The 923-nt window shown below is 44.9% G+C and overlaps 1 non-coding gene across 1 annotated transcript; it reads right to left on the bottom strand.

Annotated features, from left to right (window-relative positions):
• Positions 1-211: 211 nt before the first annotated feature.
• TRNAF-GAA (transfer RNA phenylalanine (anticodon GAA)) lies at positions 212-284 on the bottom strand. Its single transcript has one exon. It is a non-coding gene; the product is annotated as a tRNA-Phe (tRNA).
• Between the last annotated feature and the right edge of the window lie 639 nt (positions 285-923).

Below are 923 nucleotides of genomic sequence, written 5' to 3'. Positions count from 1 at the left end.
GGATTTTTGGACATGGATGAGCTTCCCCCAAGCCCCCTCTTCTCCAGGCTGAGCAACCCCAGCCCTCTCAGTCTCTCCTCATGGGAGAGGTGCTCCAGGCCATTCAGCATCTTCCTGTCCCTTTGTTGGGCTCTGTCCAATATCTGCATGGCAAATCTGTCTTGTACTGGCAAGCCAGAAGAGGAAACCCCAAAACTACTTGAAAAAACACTGCTGAAGCCCGGGATTGAACCAGGGACCTTTAGATCTTCAGTCTAACGCTCTCCCAGCTGAGCTACTTCAGCCCTGCCCTGGGATGAATAGTCACCAGTATGATGCAACATAATTATTTTCAGAGCTTTACCATTCAGTATACTAATTTCTAAGCAAAGTATAAACATCACCTTATCAGATTCTCTGTGGGCCCCTCTCAATTTTCTGGCATTTGATCTTCTCTGGTACTATCTAGAAGAGGAGAAAGATGAAATAATGGCAAACAACAGCTTCAGCACTTGACACCCTTTCATGACAGCCCAAGAGAGAAGCCAAGGCACATGCTTCAGCTGTGAAAGTAGGAGGTCTGAATGCTGACAGATCCTTCTCACCTGTCCTCACTTTCCACCCATCTCTTAGGATGCTGGCATTTATTCCAATAATAATGTGCTTGGAAAATTTCTCCCCCTCTTAACACTGCCTGCTTGAACTAGGTAAATCACATGGAGGTGAGAAGAAACCCAAATGCACTAACCTCAGGTCCAAGTTTATATAGTTGCACTCTGGGACTAAGGAACATCCCCCATTCCCACTACAGAGAGGACTGTACATAGGAATTGCAATACTTGTCAATTTTAGAGTGAATTTGCAAAACCTGGCAAAATTTTAGCATGAGGGCCATACAATATAGTGAGGATTGGCAGTCTTACTACTTGGATTTTAAAAGCAAG

Source organism: Anas acuta, chromosome 2 (genome assembly GCF_963932015.1).
Source record: "Anas acuta chromosome 2, bAnaAcu1.1, whole genome shotgun sequence".
NCBI lineage: Eukaryota > Metazoa > Chordata > Aves > Anseriformes > Anatidae > Anas > Anas acuta.
The sequence above is the reverse complement of the archived record's forward strand: the minus strand, read 5'-3'. Positions and strand labels throughout refer to the sequence as shown.